The sequence below is a fragment of the Malaclemys terrapin genome, chromosome 3 (assembly GCF_027887155.1).
Source record: "Malaclemys terrapin pileata isolate rMalTer1 chromosome 3, rMalTer1.hap1, whole genome shotgun sequence".
In the NCBI taxonomy this organism is placed as follows: Eukaryota; Metazoa; Chordata; order Testudines; family Emydidae; genus Malaclemys; species Malaclemys terrapin.
Genome location: NC_071507.1, coordinates 70444965 through 70465921, shown reverse-complemented (window position 1 = coordinate 70465921; position 20957 = coordinate 70444965). Strand labels below are relative to the sequence as shown.

Here is a 20957-nt window from a genome sequence, read left to right as displayed (position 1 = left end):
TTTAACAGTGAGAGCAAATAACCATTGGAACAATTTACCAAAGCCGGTTGTGGATTATCCAACACTGTCAATTTTTAAATCTTGATTGGATGTTTTTCTAAAAGATATGTTCTTGGAATTATCTTGGGGAAGTTCTATGGCCTATGTCATACTAGATAATCACTGTGGTCCCTTCTGACCTTAGAATCTATGACTCTGCTATTGAAAAAGGTCCAAGCTCATGCACCTAGTGTGAATCCATGCAAGCAACTATTTTAAAGAAGCAGAATTCACAGACAGTGCAGCAAATAATTGGAATGTCTTCCAGGAAATATTTTATAAAGATCCAAGGGAGGAATATGATCAATGATTACTACGTCTCCCCAAAACAATCTAATATTCGTAGGTCATTCCAATGTATGATCCCCCAAAAAACAAGTCCATACATACTGGACAGTGAACACATATGGACTTTTGACAGTTAATCAGATTAACAGAAAAAAAATCTCTTCCAGTGGAATGTTCCTTAGAAGGTGTCACAGGTCTGGTCATGCTCCCCACTGCCAACCACCCAGCAGAGTGCTGTGAAGGGAATCCAGTCCTTTGGATACCTAGGTGTTCTAACGTCTTGTGGGTTTCAGCAGGCTGCTGCACTATTTTCTCCCTTGGCCTCTCTGGCACATTTCTTGGGCATTAACACTCAGTCTGCTATGCCTTAGGGTATGTCTACACTACAGGATTAATCCAAATTTATATAATTCAGATTTGGAAAACAGGTTGTATAAATTTGAATGTATGCAACCACACTAAGCACATTAATTCGGCGGTGTGCGTCCATGTACTGAGGCTAGCATCGATTTCCGGAGCGTTGCACTGTGGGTAGCTATCCCATAGCTATCCCATAGTTCCCGCAGTCTCCTCCACCCATTGGAATTCTGGGTTGAGATCCCAATGCCTGATGGGGCCAAAAACATTGTCGCGGGTGGTTCTGGGTATATCCTCCCCCCTCTCCAGGAAGCAACAGCAAACAACCGTTTCACGCCTTTTTCCTGGGTGAACAGTGCAGATGCCATACCACGGCAAGCATGGAGCCCGCTCAGCTCAAGACAGCAGTCATGAACATTGTAAATACCTCGCGCCTTATCGTGCAGTTTATGCTGAACAAGAACCTGGAAAACCAGGCGGCGAGGAGCAGGCTACGGCAGCGCGGCGGCGAGAGTGATGAGGATATGGACATGGAATTCTATCGAACCGCGGGACCCGGTGCTTTGGAGATCATGCTGTTAATGGGGCAGGTTATAGCCATGGAACGCCGATTCTGGGCCCGGGAAACAAGCACAGACTGGTGGGACCGCATAGGTTGCAGGTGTGGGACGATTCCCAGTGGCTGCGAAACTTTTGCATGTGTAAGGGCACTTTCTTGGAACTTTGTGACTTGCTTTCCCCTGCCCTGAAGTGCCAGAATGCCAAGATGAGAGCAGCCCTCACAGTTGAGAAGCGAGTGGCAATAGCCCTGTGGAAGCTTGCAACGCCAGACAGCTACCAGTCAGTCGGGAATCAATTTGGAGTGGGCAAATCTACTGTGGGGGCTGCTGTGATGCAAGTAGCCAAAGCAATCACTGAAGTGCTGCTACAAAAGCTAGTGACTCTGGGAGATGTGCAGGTCATAGTGGATGGCTTTGCTGCAATGGGATTCCCTAACTGTGGTGGGGCAATAGATGGAACCCACATCCCTATCTTGGCACCGGAGCACCAGGGTACCCAGTACATAAACTGCAAGGGGTACTTTTCAATGGTGCTGCAAGCACTCGTGGATCACAAGGGACGGTTCACCAACATCAACGTGGGCTGGCCGGGAAGGGTTCATGATGCTTGCATCTTCAGGAACAGTACTCTGTTTAAAGGGCTGCAGCAAGGGACTTACTTCCCGGACCAGAAAATAACCGTTGGGGATGTTGAAATGCCAATAGTTATTCTTGGGGACCCAGCCTACCCCTTAATGCCATGGCTCATGAAGCCATACACAGGCAGTCTGGACAGGAGTCAGGAGCTGTTTAACTACAGGCTGAGCAAGTGCAGAATGGTGGTAGAATGTGCATTTGGCCGTTTAAAAGGTCGCTGGCGATCGCTACTGACTCGCTCTGACCTCAGCCAAAGAAATCTCCCCATTGTTATTTCTGCTTGCTGTGTGCTCCACAATCTCTGTGAAAGTAAGGGGGAGACCTTTATGGCAGGGTGGGAGGCTGAGGCAAATCGCCTGGCTGCTGATTATGCGCAGCCAGACACCAGGGTGATTAGAAGAGCACACCAGGAAGCGCTGTGCATCAGAGAGGCTTTGAAAACCAGTTTCATGACTGGCCAGGCTACAGTGTGAAATTTCTGTTTGTTTCTCCTTCATGAAAACCCGCCCCCTTTATTGACTCATTCATTCTCTGTAAGGAACCCACCCTCCCCGTTCCCCCAGCTTTCTTTCAAAGGAAATAAAGTCACTATCGTTTAAAAATCATGTATTCTTTATTAACTGATTATAAACATAGGGAGAGAACCAATAAGGTAATCTGGGTGAGGTTTGGGAGGAGGATAGGTGGGAAGTAAAAGGCCACTGAACAAATTCAATATAATGACAGTCTTTTGGTTGGGCTGTCCACTGGGGTGGAGTGGGAGGGTGCACGGAGCCTCCCCCCACCCCCGCGTTCTTACACGTCTGGGTGAGGAGGATATGAAACATGGTGAGGGGGGAGGGAGGTTATACAGCGGCTGCAGCGGCACTCTGTCATCCTGCTGCCGTTCCTGAAGCTCCACCAGACGCCGGAGCATGTCCGTTTGCTCACGCAGCAGCCCCAACGTTGCAGCCTGCCACCTCTCATCTCGAGCGTCCCTCATGACCTCACGTTCACTGGCATCTTTTCTAAATTTAGATACAGTGTCCTTCCACTCATTCAAATGAGCTCTTTCATTGCGGGTGCATTCCATTATTTCCGCGAACATCTCATCTCGCGTCCTCTTTTGCCGATGCCTTATCTGAGATAGCCTTCGGGACGGAGGAGGGAGGCTTGAAAAATTTGCAGCTGCTGGAGGGAGGGTTGAAAAAAAGGAGAGAAGTTTTTAAAATGATACATTTTACAGAACAATGCTTATACTCTTTCATGGTGAAAAACACTATTCACATTACATAGCACATGTGATTTCAGTACAAGGTCGCATTTTCCATCTTAATATTGAGTGCCTGTGGCTTTGGTGTTAGAGATCACAGACGCAGGTCTGGGCAACAGAATTCAGCTTGCATGCAGCCATGGTAAGCCATTGTCTTTTGGCTTCTGCGCCCTCCTTTCCCACATACCAAGCAAAGCCCGTTGACTGCTGCAGTTTTCCTGTTAACCTTCAGCAGCAGAAAACAAACTAACCCCCCCCATCCAATTCTCTGGGATGATCACTTTATCACTCCCCCCACCGCGTGGCAGGTATCAGGGAAGATCCCTGCTAGCCAAACGCGAAAAGCTCAGGGCCAATTCCCTCCCCTGCGCTTGGCTAACTGCAGGGAAGGATTTCTTTTCAGCCACAGGCAAACAGCCCAGTAGGAACGGCCACCTCTGTCCCCTTAATTAAGTTCCCGTATTTCAACCAGGTTACCATGGGCGATATCACTCGCCTGAGGATTACACAGCAAGATAAAGAACGGATGTTGCTTGAATGCCAGCAAACACCGGGACCATACGCTGCCAGGCTTTGTCAGGCTTTGTCAGGCAATGATACCAGATTACTTGCTGCAAGCATGGCGTGGTCAAGTGTCCTACCATGGAGGACGGAATAAGGCTGCACTGCCCAGAAACCTTGTGGCAAGGCTTTTGGAGTACCTTTTGGAGTACCTCCAGGAGAGCTTCATGGAGATGTCCCTGGAGGATTTCTGCTCCATCCCCAGACACATTAACAGACTTTTCCAGTAGCTGTACTGGCCGCGAATGCATCCCAAGTCCTCAGGGCAAAGTAATCATTAAAAAACGCTTTTAAAACAAGTTTTATATTTTAAAAGGTAAACTCACCTGAGGTCCCTTCCATGGGGTCATGGTCTTGGATACTGGCTTGGGAGGGTTGGGAGGGTACTTCAGTCAGGCTGAGAAAAAGATCCTGGCTGTTGGGGAGAACAGAGTGCTGGGTGCTCTCTGCAAGCTCCTCCTCCTCCTCCTCCTCCTCTTCCCCATCCGCAGAATCCTCAGGTATAGCTGATGAGACTATCCCCGACCCGGAATCCACAGTCACAGGTGGGGTAGTGGTGGCGGCCCCCCCAAAATTACATGCAGCTCGGCGTAGAAGTGGCATGTCCGCAGCTCTGACCCGGAGCGACAGTTTGCCTCCTTTGTTTTTTGATAGGCTTGTCTGAGCTCCTTGACTTTCACGCAGCACTGATCTGAGTCCCTATTGTGGCCTCTCTCCATCATGCCCTTGGAGATTTTTTCAAAAGTTTTGGCATTTCGTCTTTTAGAACGAAGTTCTGCTAGCACTGAATCCTCTCCCCATATAGCGATCAGATCCAGTACCTCCCGTACGGTCCATGCTGGTGCTCTTTTTCGATTATCGGCCTGCATGGTTACCTGTGCTGATGAGCTGAGCTATCTGTGGTCACCTGTGCTCTCCACGCTGGACAAACAGGAAATGAAATTCAAATTTTCCTGGGGCTTTTCCTGTCTACCTGGCCAGTGCATGCGAGTTCAGATTGCTGTCCAGAGCGGTCACAATGGTGCACTCTGGGACAGCTCCCGGAGGCCAATACCATCGAATTGCGGCCACACTAACCCTAATTCGAATTGACAAACTCGATTTTGGCGCTACTCCGCTCATCAGGGTGGAGTACAGAAATCGATTTTAAGAGCCCTTTATTTCGAAATAAATGGCTCTGTTGTGCGGACGGGTGCAGGGTTAATTCGAATTAACGCTGCTAAATCCGAATTAAAGTCGTAGTGTAGACCAGGCCTTAGTCTACCTGCCTTAAGCACCCAGAGTTAGTGCTAACCTGCAAAATACCCCAGTAAACACACCCTCTCCCAGAATCCCAGTGAAGGTGTGAGACTTTTGGGTTATAGTTTAACTCTCTCAGGAGGCAACTGATAGTTGTGAAGTATGTAACACACATGGACGTTTTGTACAGGACTCTAATACCATTGCTCTTTTACTTAATGGATAAAGCACAGAAGAGTAAAGATAATTTAAAAAATAACAGTAGCTCTCCCTTTCTTTGGGGGTTTATCAATGCACAAGAAGGCAGGTTTCTCCCTGCCTCATCAGGCTCCTACATGCAGCTCCTCTCTGCTTGATTTGGTGAAAAATGGCTGAGAAGTCCCCCAGTAGAGCAGCTATTGTGTTTTTATACCTTCTGTGAAGTGGAGACCGCTATTCATGCTCCTTTGATGCCACCATCAGGTCTGGTTCATTTTTTATTGTTTGGTGCTGAGGAAAGAGAGAGCTGTAAGAGGAAATAAAAAGGGAATAGATAAGAGGAAACTGTATTGTGACTGAACTGTTCCTACATTTCTTTCTTCACAAACATTGCATTAAATTGTAATAAACAATACATTAACAAATATAACGAACATGAGATATAAAAGTCTTTATATGTAGTTACCTGGACACACAAAATGCTTGGAGTGAAATCCTGGCTCAATTGAAGTCAATGGCAAAATTGCCATTGACTTCAGTCAGGTCAGGATTTCACCTTTGGCCTCTAGGGCCCTACTCCTGTGAACACATACGCACATGACTAGTTTCACTGAATTTAGTAGGACTACTTGTGTACATAAAGATACTTACATATATAAATGTTAACATGATCAGAGCCTAAAGGTGGTATCATGTAGATCATATATAAACATGAAGCATGTTTTTTTTCCCTGTTTTAGACATTAGAGAATGTGGACCGCTATTTCTCTATCTCTGAACATTTGAATTGCTTTTTGTGGTATGTGTTGAAAAGTTCTTCAGAGCAGAGGTAGGTGATTTCATATGAGATCTTTTCTCCATGTGTATATATTTGGAGATGTATGATTTAATTGTATTTGGCTATTGTTTGTGATTTATCTAGTGATTTGACACAAAAATGATCAATAATCATTTGTTATGTTGCTCAGTTACGTTAAAAAGTATGGGCCAGATATAAGGGTTTTCTATAAAAGAAAAAAGTGGCAGTTAATTCAGGCTTGCAGCTGCTTTGCTTTACTTGAGTAGTGCAAGCAAGCTGGAGTGTTCCAGTGAATCTGGTCCAAAGTGTGTGCAAGCAGTATGTCAGGTAATGTTTTTGTAGCTTCTCAGATTTCAGGACAGTGCAAGACAACAGTGAATGAGAGTCATTGTATATCATTTGCAAAAAAGTATCTTTTTTTAAAACATCCATTACTTAAAAAATGGTTTGACTAACTGCCATGAAACTTTAAAAGAATATCTATTTTAGTTTAAAAAAAATATTTTTTCCCATGCAAAGTTATAAGGGAAGTGAATGTAGCCGTTCACTAAAATTCTAATTACAACTTAAACCATGGCCTGGTCTACACGAGGAAATTAGGTCAGAATAACTGTGTCACTCAGGGGTGTGAAAAATCCACAGCTCAGAGTGAACCAGTTAAACCAACCCCTAACTCCCAGTGTAGACAGCAACAGTAGAATTCTCCTGTTGGTCTGAACAGTTAGCCCACATTTGAGGACTTGCCAGGTTGTTTCCGTACTTCTTCTTATATGGCATCTCTGTTACTAGATGTTTGCAACCATGTTAGCCCATTCTGTATGGTCCTCTGCTAATCACTTTGTGGATGAATAGTCCTTTTAATCCACCCAGAATACATCGTCCATCCTAGCTCTTTTTTCTGTCTTGCATTCTTCTACCATCAACTTTCCCTTCCAGGGCCTGAAAACATGCATCATCTATTGAACCTCTTAAATGTGTCCTGCAAATCAAATCTTTTTTCATAAAATTTCCAACTAATGTTTGCTGAGTTGTTTTTGATAGGCGGATACATTGATGATGATACTAGCTGTATATTTATTTGATGCAGTCCTGTTTATTTACAAAGAATGTACACAAAGTCCTGTTTCCTTCAACATAGTAGAAACAAACAACAGCAGGCAGTTTCCTGGCTCACATTTTCCAAGCTTGTCTTTCTTGTAAGTAATGTACTTCAAGGAACTCTCTCTCTCTCTGCTCCCTATCAGGGCCATGCTCAAACTGCTTGTCTGGCTTTCTGCCTCTCACACACCCAAACAAACATAGCTGCAACTAATCAATCCCCTAACTCTTGCAGTCAGTCCCAGGGAAACCTGTCAGCCTACATGTTGTCTGAACTTCTGATAGACCTGGCCATACAACCTTGGGTGATGTCTTCCTATTGTTTCCAGTTGTCAGTACATAAAGGTTGTTTGAAATGTTGTAGCCGTGTTGGTCCCAGGATATTAGAGAGACAAGATAGTTGAGGTAATATCTTTTATGGGTTAACTGCTTATCCTAGACAGTTTGTTTCACCTTGTGTTTAGCTGTGACGCTCTGGGTATGTCTACACTATGATAAAAGGGCTCAGGCTCGTGGTTCTCGGGCTACAGGGCTATAAAATTGCAGTACAGATGTTTGGGCTCGGACTGGAGCCTGGACTATAAAACCCCACGAGGGGGGAGAGTCAGAACCCAGTCTCCAACCTGAGCCCGAACGTCTACACTGCAATTTGTAGTCAAGCTCTGTGAGCCCTTGTCAGCTGACTCAAGCTCTGAGACTCGGGTGCCCTGGGTTTTTGATCACAGTGTAGATGTACCCTTTGAGTACCTTTCTCAGACCTGAAGAAGAGCTCTTTGTACATGGGCAGCACATGAACTGCTGGCTGGGGTAGGCTAGCCCTGCCTCTTCAGCCCGAAGCCCTGCCCCTTCCGCCTCCCCCAGCCTCAGAGTGACCCCCCCAGCCCTGGAGCGGGCAGCGTACCCCCCCTCCCAACCCCAGAGCGATGGGAGGTGGGTAGCGTGGCCCGAGCTGAGGCCACCCCACAGGGAGCCTGGAGCAGCCACACAGAGTGGAAGCAGGAGAGGAGACTGGGGGCAGAGTGTGGGCAGCTAGATTCCCTCTGCCCCAGCCCTGAGTCCCCTCCCACGCTCCAAACCCCGCGGCCCACACCCACCACACATCACTTCCATGTTGGTGCACATAACAAAATTCATTCTGAGTAGCAGCCGTGTTAGTTAGGGTAAGGACTGGGAATGGCTGAGCCATTACAAACATTGAAAAAATTCATTCTGCACACGGATGTAAAAAATTAGAGGGAACATTGGTGGGTGGGGCCATGCCTGACCGTCTGGGGAGGCACAGCCTATGGTACCCACCTCCACAAGGGGAGTAGCTACCAGCGCTGGGAGCACAGCTACTGTCTACACTGCCACTTTACAGCGCTGAAACTTGCAGCGCTCAGGGAGATTTTTTTTCACACCTCTGAGTGAGAAAGTTTCAGCGCTGTAAAATGTCAGTGTAGACCATGCCTAAGTTGATCTAACTTATGTCGGCATATGTGACGTTATTGACATAAACTGGGACCATATAGATCATTGTTGCAACCAAGGTCCTGTAGTGGCACCCAAATCTTGTATAAAGGGGGTCAAATGGGGTGTCTAGGACAAGGTTATGGTTTACTGGTTATGATTATGCTGTCTATATGTATGTATCAGTTTTGTAGTCGAAGTTATGAATATTGGCTCTATACTGTCTGTATGGCAAACTTATGCTATGCTTCTGGGGGACATCCCAGACAAGCTGAGATTAGCTCTGCCTAGCCTGCTTGATGGACCATTAAGGACCATCAGCTATACAATGGACCCATTGAGAGAAGGCAGATACGCCTTGTACCTCAGCAAAGTATGCAGGGACTGGCCCATGTGACTCCAGACTCGATTTTGCTGTAACTTTCCACAGTAAGAACAAAGAGGTGATCTTACACCTGGAAGAGACTATATAAGGCTGATGCCTGATCTCCATCTTGTCTTCAATCCTGCTTCTTACCTCTGGAGGGACTTTGCTACAAACTGAAGCTCTGAACAAAGGACTGAATGACCCATCCCAGCTGGGGATGTATTCCAGAGACTTGATTTGAACCTGCAGTTTATTCCATCGCTGCTGCAAGCCTGAACCAAGAACTGTGCCATTACTGTATGTAATTGATTCCATTTAACCAATTCTAACTCTCATCTCTATCTTTTCCCTTTTATGAATAAACCTTTAGATTTTAGATTCTAAAGGATTGGCAGTAGCGTGATTTGTGGGTAAGGTCTAACTTATATATTGACCTGGGTCTGGGGCTTGGTCCTTTGGGATCAGGAGAACTTTTTTCTTTTACTGGGGTAGTGGTTTTATAACCATTTGTCCCCATAACGTGTGGCACTGGCGGTAATACTGGGAAACTGGAGTGTCTTAGGAGATTGCTTGTGAGACTTGCGGTTAGCCAGTGGGGTGAGACCGAAGTCTTAGTCTGGCTGGTTTGGTTTGCCTTAGAGGTGGAAAAACCCCGGCCTTGGGCTGTAGCTGCCCTATTTGAGCAATTTGTCCTGAGTTGGCACTCTCAGTTGGGTTCCGCCAGAACCGCATTGTCACAGTGGCGTAGTCGTGCTTGGATCCACAGAACCAGGTCAATTAAGCTTTGGGTCAGAACCCCACGCTGTCCAAATTTGAGTTTTGGGATTGAGAGTTTTGTTGGTTAAAGAACTGCTGCAATGGCTGAGCAAAGAGCATATGAGGGACTTGGCAAAAAAGCCCTGGAAAATTTGTGTTCAGAAAAGAGGATATGCTTTAGAAAGAAAGCTACAAAGGAAGAACTGAGAAATCTGTTAATAGCCAGTGATCAGGGGGCAAGAGCACAGCCCTTACCTGAGGCTGCAGAAGATGCAGAAAAAATTAGGATGCAAAGGGTGACAAGTAAACTGCAATTTGAGCATGAACAGAAGCTAGCAGATCTTCGATTGCTGGAGAAGCAAAAAATAGCAGAATTAGAAAGAGAGAGAGAGAAGGAGGCTGCTGAGAGAGAGAAAGAAGCCGATCAAAGAAAGAAGGAGGCTGATGAGAGAGAAGAGAGAGCTCGTAAGGGACGTCTAGAGCTGCTCGCTGCTGAGCAGGAGACTCACAGGATGGAACAGGAGACGGCCAGACTTCAGCTCCAAGTAATGGAAGAGCGGAGAAAGTCATCCCCACCTGGTACTCCACCTCCCCCCCGCCATGAGAAAAACTGGGAAAGGATGTGTCCCATTTACAATGATACTGAGGATATAGAGGAGTTTTTGTCTACCTTTGAACGCCTCTGCAATCTGTACCAGATCCCCGAAGGTCAGCGAATGCCTGTCCTGCTGACCAGACTGACTGGAAAAGCCAGGGAGGTATTTAATGACTTGGGGGAACAAGAAGCCTTGGATTATGGGCAGTTTAAAGATTCTGTGTTAAGGCGATTCAAGGTTACTCCTGAATCTTACAGAGTTAAGTTTAGAGAGTTTAAAATGCCTAAGGATTGTACTTTTGTAGAATGTGCTCATAAGCTGATGGGTTTTGTTAAAAAGTGGGTTGTGGGGGCCAAGGCGCATGGGAGTTTTGAAAAACTGCTGGATTTAATAACTTTGGAACAGTTCTTAGACATTGTGCCGGACAATGTGAGAGCAGCTGTGTGTGACAGGGACCCTGAGTCAGTCCTACGGGCAGCAGAGATTGCGGATGCCCATACCCAAAACAGGGCTCGAGAAGGGTGTAAAACCCCGGGGAAAACTGATCACCATTCTCCCCAGTTCAAGAGGAGGGAAGGATTTAAAAATAAACCTGACTCTTCTAAAGGAGTTCAAGGGGGTCCGGGGGGTAGGAACTCACATCCCAGGACGGAACAGGTTACATGCTATCACTGTGGTATGCTGGGCCACATGAGACCAGACTGCCCGACACTGAAGGGCAGCCCAAAACCAGCAACCCCAAATGCCACGGCCAATGCTAACCCTGTTGTTGTAAACTCACAGGCAAGCCACACAGAGCCCAGCATTGGTGCCCTGTGTGCAAATGCTGTTTCTGTGGTCTCGGAAGAATCTGACCTTAAAACTCACATTAGAGCTAAATATGGGGGAAATAATGCAGAGTTTATTAGCAGTGCAGAAGTAAATGGAGTGAGGTGTATGGCATGGAGGGACACCGCAGCAGATATTACTCTGGTTAAAGCAAGTCTGGTCAGGAAGGAAGATTATTTGCCAGGTGAAGATGTAACTGTTGTAGCCTTATCTAAGTATTTTGTCAGGGTGCCTTTGGCTAAAATCCACCTGAAATGGAAGGGATTGGAGGGCACCATGGTTGTGGGAGTAAAAGACATAATCCCTAAGGATATTATGATTGGAAATGATATTAAAGCTATGGTCAGTCAAGTTAATACAAACCAGGCACAAGAGAGGATTGATCCTAAGGTTGTGCCTATGGAGGGTTTCTCCAAAAGTTTGTCTTTGGAAAGTAGCTGTTTGGCTGTGAATGGAGTTTCTGAATATCTATCTAATGTCTCAGAAGTAAATCTGGAATTAGATCAAGCGAAGGGAGAGGAGAACAAGGAGATTTTGGATGAGCCTAGGCAGTCTTGTGAGCTGATGGCTTTATCTAGTCAGCAGTTTGGGAAGGCAAGGAGAGTGGAAGATGAGTGTCCCTATACCTTGTCTGTTTCCTGTGCGAAGAATAGTGACAGTGAAGGAAATGTGCCTGTGTCTGTCAGGGGTATTGACTTGCCTATGGAGGAAGCTACCCCAGTCTCCAAGCAGTTGTCTGTGAACAGCCCGGTGTGCTGGGACAAGGGAAATGAAATCCCAAACTATATGTCCAGTAAAGAAAAATGCGTCTCCAGCTCTTTTTTGTCTGTGGAGCAGACAGAAGGTGCCTTTCGGCCTATGATGGTTGAGAGTAATTTAGTTGTCTCAGAGTTGGTTCTGGATTCAACTAAAGCCCAGGAAGGGAATGGTCCTAAGTTTGCATCTGCTGGGGAGAATGGCACCGTAGCTAGGTTGCATCCAGTTAGTGTCTTAGCAAAATCCCAGAGACCAGACAATTCTGATGCTTGTATTGGGCCTGTTGCTCATGTGTGGTTGGAGAAGGGTGTAACAACTCTGTCTGATCCGGGTGATACCCTAGCCAGGGCACAAGGAGAGCAGAAAGGTAATTTGGTTGTGTTACCTACGGACAGTTTAACAACTTGTAGCAAAAAGGAAAAAATTCCTAAGCTGGTGTGTGGCAAAGAGAAGGGAAGTATTTCTAACCTTTTAACTAGGAAGCCTATGGGTTCACCTGAAAGGGGATTGTGTAGAGATCTGCCTGATGGGCCAGAGGTGATCCTGAATGTAAGTAAGACCCAGACAGAGTCTGTTGTTGCTCAGGAAAGTGTGCCTTTAGAGCAAGCCCTAGGTGAAGAGGGTAAGGGCAGAATTTCTGTGAGGGGTGAATTGCTGCTTAGAAAAGCTCCTGGAGAAAGGAATCCTCATGGTACTCGGTGCAAGCAGTTCCCTGCAACTGAAGGGTGTGAGAGTGATTTAATCAAGGAAGTTTCAGTTCCTAGCAGCCAAAAATTGTCTGTTGTGAATGGATCCTCTGACTTTCCTTTTAAAAGATCCAGTGTGGGTAGCTTTGAGAAGGTCTCAGAGGAAGTAAAAGTTGTTAAGGAATTGAGGCATCCCTATAACCGAGTGGCTGTGTGGGGCCAACTTGTTGGGGAGACAATGGTGTTGGAACAGGAATGTCTCCTTTCTGATTCTTTAAATGAGCAGTTCGTGCTTCAGGGTTTGAGGACAGATTTGGTTACTGATGTGTCAGAGCAGAGCAGTTTTATGGCTAAATGCTTGAGGATGCGGGGGAGAGCAAGCAAACTCTCACCCGCAGACTCTTTGGATTTGTGTGGTATCTCTTTAAGACAGAGTCCAGCCTTGGAGATGATAGCAGTTACGAATATGAAAACTGGTGGACTGGCTCTGGTCTGGGGTAGTGCAAATTACTTGCCTGGCTGGGAAAGGAAGGACTTGCTAATAGCTGTTAGCACAGAGGGCCCACCCCATCAGCCAGGGAATTCTGTTAAGCAAGAGAAATCGGGGTTTGATCCTGCAGGACAAGGAGGAAAGAGAACGCTGAATTTTGCAAAGGGAAGCCACAGGTTAACCCTAAAATGCCCCAACTCCAATGGTATTGAGCCAAAGGTGTGGCATGACAAACATGACTGTAGATGGACACTTGCAATGAACTTGTTGTTATTGCTAAATTTTGTAATTAACAATGTGCCTAATCTTTTGGAGAATCCCTTGAACATGTTAAAAGGAATACATGAAAACACACGTTATGTTAAAAGGCCTTGTTACACTGGGGTTTCACAGGTAATGCCTATAAACAATATGGGAACTTTTCACAGGGGAAAAGACATTCCAGACCTAATGTGCTGTATGAAAAGGAAGACTGAGGCACACTACCATATTGCTTTCATGGCTAAATGCCAAGATTCCTGGACTATGAAGAACATTAATATCTGCATTTATTCGATGTTAATTGGGTTCCAAACATTTGCCCGAGCTTGTATGGATAAAGTAGCAGTCTTCTTTAGCTCTTGGCAAGATCACATGGCACATACAGGAACCATGCTGCCAGAGCAGATCCAATCCACTATTGTTCTAACTAAGTGTTACCTTGAGTTTGTAAAGAGGTTCAATCATGTGGTTGAACATGATTTTGATAAACCATTTCTGTTATACACTGGTACGGCTTCTAACCCAATACTAGCTGTAGTGAGACAGAACCCAGGATGGGGAGCTCTTGGGATGCAGTCAGTGATGTTTGTGTCATCCCTTCCTGCATCAATTTTGCGTTGGGGGTGTGACGTTATTGACATAAACTGGGACCATATAGATCATTGTTGCAACCAAGGTCCTGTAGTGGCACCCAAATCTTGTATAAAGGGGGTCAAATGGGGTGTCTAGGACAAGGTTATGGTTTACTGGTTATGATTATGCTGTCTATATGTATGTATCAGTTTTGTAGTCGAAGTTATGAATATTGGCTCTATACTGTCTGTATGGCAAACTTATGCTATGCTTCTGGGGGACATCCCAGACAAGCTGAGATTAGCTCTGCCTAGCCTGCTTGATGGACCATTAAGGACCATCAGCTATACAATGGACCCATTGAGAGAAGGCAGATACGCCTTGTACCTCAGCAAAGTATGCAGGGACTGGCCCATGTGACTCCAGACTCGATTTTGCTGTAACTTTCCACAGTAAGAACAAAGAGGTGATCTTACACCTGGAAGAGACTATATAAGGCTGATGCCTGATCTCCATCTTGTCTTCAATCCTGCTTCTTACCTCTGGAGGGACTTTGCTACAAACTGAAGCTCTGAACAAAGGACTGAATGACCCATCCCAGCTGGGGATGTATTCCAGAGACTTGATTTGAACCTGCAGTTTATTCCATCGCTGCTGCAAGCCTGAACCAAGAACTGTGCCATTACTGTATGTAATTGATTCCATTTAACCAATTCTAACTCTCATCTCTATCTTTTTCCTTTTATGAATAAACCTTTAGATTTTAGATTCTAAAGGATTGGCAGTAGCGTGATTTGTGGGTAAGGTCTAACTTATATATTGACCTGGGTCTGGGGCTTGGTCCTTTGGGATCAGGAGAACTTTTTTCTTTTACTGGGGTAGTGGTTTTATAACCATTTGTCCCCATAACGTGTGGCACTGGCGGTAATACTGGGAAACTGGAGTGTCTTAGGAGATTGCTTGTGAGACTTGCGGTTAGCCAGTGGGGTGAGACCGAAGTCTTAGTCTGGCTGGTTTGGTTTGCCTTAGAGGTGGAAAAACCCCGGCCTTGGGCTGTAGCTGCCCTATTTGAGCAATTTGTCCTGAGTTGGCACTCTCAGTTGGGTTCCGCCAGAACCGCATTGTCACAGCATATAGCTGCCAAAGTAATTACATCACTTGCGCGTGTCTACACTTTGCTCCTTGTGTGCGTCCTCACCAGGAGTGTTTGTATCAATTGTACTGTCAATGAGGGGCATTGTGGGATGGCTTTTGAGAGCCAGTAACAATGGTGGTAAGCAACACAGTGTCTACACTGACACTGCATTGACCTAACTACATTACCGTTGACCTATGCCTCTTGTGAAGGTGGAGTTATTAAGTCAGTGTAGCGAGGCAGTTACGTCGGCGGGAGCAAAATTTTAGTATAAATACTTATATAGTTAGGTCAATGTAAGGCAGCTTAGGTCAACCTAACTCTGTAGAGTAGACCAGGCCTGAGTTACCCTAACTAGTTGGTCTAGGGCATGTTGTGATGGGGCGCACTTGCCCCACGTTCGTATGAAGAGGGTTAACTCAACTCTCTGGGCCGAGGAGGCCATACCCTCACAGCCCTGCAGGGCATGCTCCAGCTGCGGACTAGGTATAAAAAGAATCAGCTCAGCTCATTCAGGGCTAGCCGCCAAAGAAAGGATGGATGCTGCGAGCTCCAGCCCAGGAACCGCAGAAGCCCCAGAGATGCTGAGACTCCGGAGAATGCCCAAGGCGAGGTGCAACTGTTGCCAGCCACCCTGACCGAGGAGCCCAGAGCCCACGGAGATGCTGGGACCCTGGCATCAGGAACCGGGTAGAAAGTAGCTCAGGGAGACTAGCTGTGGTGCCGAGTGGGGTCAGCGTGTTTCGGGCGGATTCCCCACCGACTCAGTGGCAGGCATACTTGCCGCTAGGCCACACAGCCCCATGGAAGGGGCAGTGATACTGACTCTGGCTACTAGGCCACGCAGCCCTGAGAGAGGGAGCAGCCCGACTGACTCTTGCTACTAGGCCACACAGCCTTACTGAGCCCGGTGATCACCTCGACTCTGACTACTAGGCCACACGGCCCCAAGAAAGGGTGACTCTATCAACCCTGTCTATTGGGCCGCACAGCTCTGAGAGCAGCCCTGAGAGAGGGCGGCCCTACTGACTCTTGCTGCTAGGCCATACTGCCTTGCTGAGCCAGGCAGCCACACGGATTCTGAACACTTGGCGATACACCCCGACCGAACCGGAAAGCCATTTTGATTCGGGCCATTGGGCCCCATGGCTGTGTGGGAAGGGGCCGTCACCCTGATTCTGGCCATTGGGCCATACAACCTTGAGAGAGAGAGTGGCCATATTGACTTTTACCATTAGTCCTCACCACCCCAAGACAAAGGGTGGTCGTAAGCAGACCACTGCAGCGAAGTAATTGCTCCACCCACCCCAAGAGGGGATGGGGTGCACTTGCCCCACAACACATGTCTACACTACAAAATTATGTTGACCTATGTTACGTCAGCATACAGCTGCCGCAATAATTAAATTGCTTTTGTGCGTTCACACTATGCTCCTTGTGTCAGTGGTGCACGTCCTCACTAGCAGCGCTTGCATTGATGTAGAGAGCAATGCACCATGGGTAGCTATCCCTCTGTGTAACTCACCACAATCTAGCGCAGGGTGTTTTGGGAAGATTTTACCATGCCGCATGGGGCCGAAACAAGTCATGCAGGAGTGACTGGGAGCATATTTTCAACATCCCATAATGCATTTTTCTCTATCCCATAATTTCATCTGCATCCCATAATATTTCGCAATTCTTTTCAAAATCCCTGCAAACGCGCACATCCTTCCTTGCTGTCTACTATCTGTGTCAGAAGCATGAATCCTGCACAGTTGTGTTGAGTGTTGCGAGCATGGGACACCTGATCCTGCAGTAACTGCAGAGTAACTGCCAGAGGAGCTGTGGGGAATGTGACGATTCCTTTGAGGCTAGATTGCTGTGTGATATAGAAAGAAACAATTCAAGATTGTTGGTGGCATTCACAGGGCAGCGGCAGACAGTGGAGTGCTGGTTCTGAGCCTGAGAAACAAGCACCGACTGGTGGGATCGCATTGTCATGCAGGGTTGGGATGACAAGTAGTGGCTGCAGAACTTTCAGATGCGCAAAGCTACATTCCTGGATCCGTGTGCAGAGCTCGCCCCAGCCCTCCAGTGCAGTGACACTCAAATGAGATCTGCACTGACAGTGGAAAAGCAAGTGACTATTGCTCTGGGGAAACATGCAATGCCCAACTGTTACCAATCACTCGGTGTCACGGAGTATTGGGGAACTCAGGGCCCTGCACCCCCAGCTTCCTGCGATTCACCATGACTCTCAGCCAGCCAGTAAAGCAGAAGGTTTATTTGGATGACAGGAATACAGTCCAAGACAGGTCTTGCAGGCACAGACAACAGGGCCCCCCTCAGTTAGGTCCAGCTTGGGGTCCCAGGGCATCCCAGCCCCCCCCCTTTTGGGGGGGTCAGAGCCATCTCTGCCTCCCAGCCATCTCTCCAGCCCGCTTCCAACACTCAGCCTTCAGCGACCCCTCCCACACCCTTTGTTCAGTTTCCCGGGCCAAGGTGTCACCTGGCCTCCAACCCCTTCCTGGGTTCTCATGTTACACGCTCAGGTATTCGCCTTCGGGCAGACTCCCATCCCCCGATGCAGACTATCCTAGCCACACTCCCCTGTCAGCATTCACACACCCCAGTAAGAACAGTCCCAGTTCGTCACATCTCCCCCCTTCGAGACCGAACTGAGCAGGGTCACTTTAGCCAGTGACCCGGGGAAGTTCGAACCTATCCCCGTTCCCATGGATGCCCCCGCATCCCTCCCATTCCTTGGTGAGAATTACACCAGGCCCCTCCAGTTTCACGCCCCCCCTTAGGTCGGGGGTGCTTGATGGCACTCGCAGTTCGCATGTGGGAAGGTTTATGCGGCCTGTGCCCTTTTCCCACCCCCATACCTCTGGGGTTCCAACTGGGCTGTGGTCTTCTCCCAGCGCTCCAGTCTGGAGGTCTGTGCTTTGGGCTCTCTTGGTTTAGAGCCGCCCTTTTAACCTTGGCCACCCTCCGGAAAGGATCCTTTATGCTGGGCAAGGGTCCTAAAGCTGTTTTCCCCTTGTCCCAGGCTTTCCTCCCCCTCTGACAGGGGTCACAGGATCCGCAGTACTGTCGGACAGTAACAAAGACCCCAGGCCAGTAAAAGCTCCGTAGCAGCCTCTGCTGGGTATGCCAGGTTCCCTGGTGCCCTGAGAGGGGAATGTCATGGGCCCGGCACAGCAGCTGGCGGCGATACTTCTGGGGTACCACCAGCTGCCTCCTGATCCCCCCTGACTCCATTTTCCCTGGGGGAGCCCATTCTCGGTACAGGAACCCCTTCTCCCACAGGAACCTTTTCCGGCCACCTCATCCCATGGTCTGTACCGCATTGAGGTCAGCCAGGTCCCTTATCTTCCGCAAGGAGGGATCTCTCTGCAACTCGGCCTGGAACTCAGCAGCTGGGACAGGGATGGCCACCTGCTCTTTCTCGCCCGCTGGGTCTGAAGCTGCAGCCTCCCTGAGCCGTGTCCCTGGGCGTTCCCTCCCCACCAGGTTAGGGTCCTGCGCCTCAGGCAAGGCACCCCCCCCAAGGCCAGGGCGCAGTGCCCCTCGCCGGCTCTGACTGCGGGTCACAACCAGTGCCCTTTGGGGGTTGCTTGGCCAGTTCTCCAGGTCCCCCCCCATCAATACCTGAGTGGGCAAATACGGGTGTACCCCCACATCCTTGGGGCCCTCCTTGGCCCCCCACTTCAGGTGTACCCTTGCCACGGGCACTTTGACTGGTGTTCCGCCCACCCCCGTCAGGGTCAGGTAGGTGTTGGGCACCACCTGATCTGGGGCCACCACCTCGGGCCGGGCCAGCGTCACCTCTGCGCCCGTATCCCAGTATCCATTGACCTTCCTCCCATCCACCTCCAGGGGAACAAGGTACTCTCTCTGGAGGGACAGCCCCGCGCCTACCGTATAAACCAAAAACCCTGAGTCTGGAGCATCCAGCCCCCTAGAGGAGCTGGCCTGGAGCTCTCCTCCCTCCTTAGCAGGTGGTACTCTGCCAGCCCTCCTTCCCTGGGAATGCTGCCTCTCGCCGGGCTGGGTCTCTACCCAGTCAACCCTCTGTGGGTTCGGTCTGCTCAGTCTGTCCCTGAGCCTGGGGCACTGGGCCTGTATGTGGCCTTTTTGGCCACAGTGGTAGCAGCCCAGGTCCCATGGGTCCCCTTGAGTGGGTCGGATGGTCCTGACGCCGGATGTTCCCCTCTGATGGGGTTTTTCTGTATTTTCCCCCGGGGAGGTCCCATGGTGACTCTCTCTCTGCGTTGTGGTGGGACTGTTCCTTTGGGACTCCTCCCTTTTATCTCCTGACCGGCTCTTTACAAACTCATTGGCCAGCCGGCCTGCATGTCGCGGGTTCTCTGGCTTTCTGTCCACCAACCACAGCCTCAGGTCGGATGGGCACCGCTCATACAGTTGCTCCAGTACCAGCAGTTTGACCAGGTCCTCCTTCGTCTGGGCCGCATCAGCCCACTTGCTGGCGTATCCTTCCATGCGGACGGCTAGTTGCAGATATGAGATCTCAGGGATTTTATCCTGACTCCGGAACCTTTCCCGGTACATCTCAGGAGTCAGCCCAAACTCACGTAGCAGGGCCTTTTTGAATAGTTCGTAGTCCCCTTTCTCTGCCTCTTCCAGTTGGCGGTACAATGCCACGGCTTTGGGGTCCAGTAAGGGGGTAAGGACCCGGAGTCTGTCCGCGGGATCAACCCGGTGCAGCTCGCAGGCCGTCTCAAAGGCCTCCAGGAAGTCATCCATGTCCTCCCCCTCCTTGCGTGGGGCCAGGATGCACTTATCAAAGCTCCGTGCAGTTCTGGGTCCCCCCTCGCTCACCGCAGCCGGGGGTTCGCTGCCCTTCAATCTCGCCAGTTCCAGTTCATGCTGATGCTGTCTCTCTTTCTCCTCCCGTTCATGCTGATGCTGTCTCTCTTCATGCTGTCTCTGTTGTTCACTATCCTCCATCTCTCTCAGTTTTAGCTCTTTCTCCCATTCCAGCCAATTCCGCTCCACGGATGCCGAACGTCGCCGGGAGGATCCTCTGCTGGCCGGCGAGCTTCGCCGGGAGGATCCCCTGCTGGCCGGGGGGGTCACGGCGCCCTCGGTATTTGCTGGGCTCCTCCCCACCCTTCCCCTAGGCATAGGAAGGAGGGGTCTCGGGAAGCCCTCAGCAGCCGGCTGACCACTCCCAGCTGGGACAGACACTGGTGCCTGCGCTGCATTTGCCAGGCTGCTTCCCTGAGACACAGGGATCAGTTCATTTGCGCGATCTTCCGCCTCCAGCCGGGCAATGAGCTGTTCTTTGGTGAGCCTCCCACTGCGCAGCCCCCTCTGCTTGCACAGCTCCACCAGGTCGCTCTTAAGCCGCTTGGCATACATCTTCCTGCTGGCCACTCACCGGCCTGTGTGCTCACAGCTCCCCACAGTTCCCAGGGGGACCCCTAGTGTGCCAGCCCTTCTCGAGGTCACCACCTCTCTGCCAGGGTCGAGCTGCAGACTCCTCTGCCCCTGGGACCACTCGCTGCGATCCCCCCGGGGGACCCTGTTACTGCAAAAGTCCTTCTCGCTGGTCACACACTCCCAGGGGTAATAACCGTCTCTCTCTCACTCTTCAGCATGCCTGGTCCCCGTCAATCCCCCTTCGTTTTACTGCTCCCCAGTCACTTACTGCAGGGGTGCAGTAGATCCCAGTTGTCACGGAGTATTGGGGAACTCAGGGCCCTGCACTCCCGGCTTCCTGCGATTCACCATGACTCTCAGCCAGCCAGTAAAGCAGAAGGTTTATTTGGATAACAGGAATACAGTCCAAGACAGGTCTTGCAGGCACAGACAACAGGGCCCCCCTCAGTTAGGTCCAGCTTGGGGTCCCAGGGCATCCCAGCCCCCCCCTTTGGGGGGGGTCAGAGCCATCTCTGCCTCCCAGCCATCTCTCCAGCCCGCTTCCAACACTCAGCCTTCAGCAACCCCTCCCACACCCTTTGTTCAGTTTCCCGGGCCAAGGTGTCACCTGGCCTCCAACCCCTTCCTGGGTTCTCATGTTAC

At 49.2% G+C, this 20957-nt stretch overlaps 1 protein-coding gene across 1 annotated transcript in view; it reads left to right on the top strand.

Annotated features, from left to right (window-relative positions):
* The window catches only part of CATSPERE (catsper channel auxiliary subunit epsilon), a 99264-nt gene that overhangs the window by 18335 nt on the left and 59972 nt on the right, over nt 1–20957 (top strand). Inside the window, exon 5 of the mRNA XM_054022858.1 lies at nt 5871–5959. The gene's annotated coding sequence lies outside the window, so the exon portion shown is untranslated. The remainder of the gene's footprint in view (nt 1–5870; nt 5960–20957) is intronic.